Raw genomic sequence first — 1,262 nt, 5'->3', positions numbered from 1 at the left:
TATGATCCACTGCTCACGGAGTCACGTGTGTTATCTGCGTGACGTTACGGAAGCGGTGGATTGTTCATTCATTGATAAAGACTGGAGTTGTACAATCGAAAATTTGGGTGAGTCCAATTTCTTGTGTTGGAAATTACAGACTATAAACTTGCTGCATAATAACTTATAGAGTTACCGTAATGATTTGTCTGAATTGTTCAGGTACAGGTACAGGTTTGGACCTAAACATCTGCACCGGTATCTGTACCTGTACCTGATTTTACATATACAATAGTGTATATGCAGCCTAATGATGATACCAGGGAAGGGCTTTCTTCAGCGTTCAAACTTCAAGGTCCTTCGGATCTGTCAACATTTTTATCAGGTTGTCAACAGTGCCACAGATGTTTTGCAACATTACAACCAAGCCATTTTAACCTCCACCTGTCAAATACGTGAATTAGCATTGCAAAATGTCAGAATTTGAAAAAAGTCTCCCAAGGGAGCATGTCCAAGGTCACCCCAGATTCCTTGCTTGGCATCAAACAGCTGAGGGAGGATAAAATATTTAGAGCAGGAGAAAGCCCTAGGCCACCAGTAATATAAAACATCTGCACACAGTATATACATATCAACAAAACAGTTATTATAAGACTGACAGGTTCTAGTTGAGGGACTCAAGCAGGTATATACTGGGACCCGAATATGAGGGCTTGCACGACGTGAGGTTACTCAACTTACGTCGGTTTGCACGCGTGCCGATACTCATTTCCGCGATTGTTTGCACGCGTGTTGTTCCTCAGGCTGTGCTGAGTTTGCACGCGTGTATGTCCTCGCGCTGCGCTGACCTTGCACGCCCGTGGAATTCCTCACAACAAACCGAGTAAACACGCATCTTGTGGGCGCAAAAGTGGAGGGCAGAACGCCGTAATGCCGGACCGAGCCTGACTAACTACGGTTGCGTGCATTTCCTCGAGGCGTCCCAAATTTACCCGCATGTGTATTTCCTCACTAAGAGCCGGGTAGACACGCATTTTGGGGCGCGTTGTGCTAATATTTCGCCGCACGTACATCATCGTCGGACGATAATTTTCCGACGGTTTGGCAACCCACCGGAACGTATGAAATTATCGGCCGTGCGTACGGAACCTGTCTGAGTGCGGGGCAGTTTCATACGCCGCCAGACTGAATTTCGTACGTGCCTCGGTAAGTTTGGTACGCGGGTCAAAACTGCGGGTGCAAGGTTGCCGCACTACCGGCCCATCGGAACCTGGGCGACCGCC

Source organism: Branchiostoma belcheri, unplaced genomic scaffold (genome assembly GCF_001625305.1).
Source record: "Branchiostoma belcheri isolate BF01 breed outbred unplaced genomic scaffold, Haploidv18h27 scaffold16, whole genome shotgun sequence".
NCBI lineage: Eukaryota > Metazoa > Chordata > Leptocardii > Amphioxiformes > Branchiostomatidae > Branchiostoma > Branchiostoma belcheri.
This window is presented reverse-complemented; position numbering follows the sequence as displayed.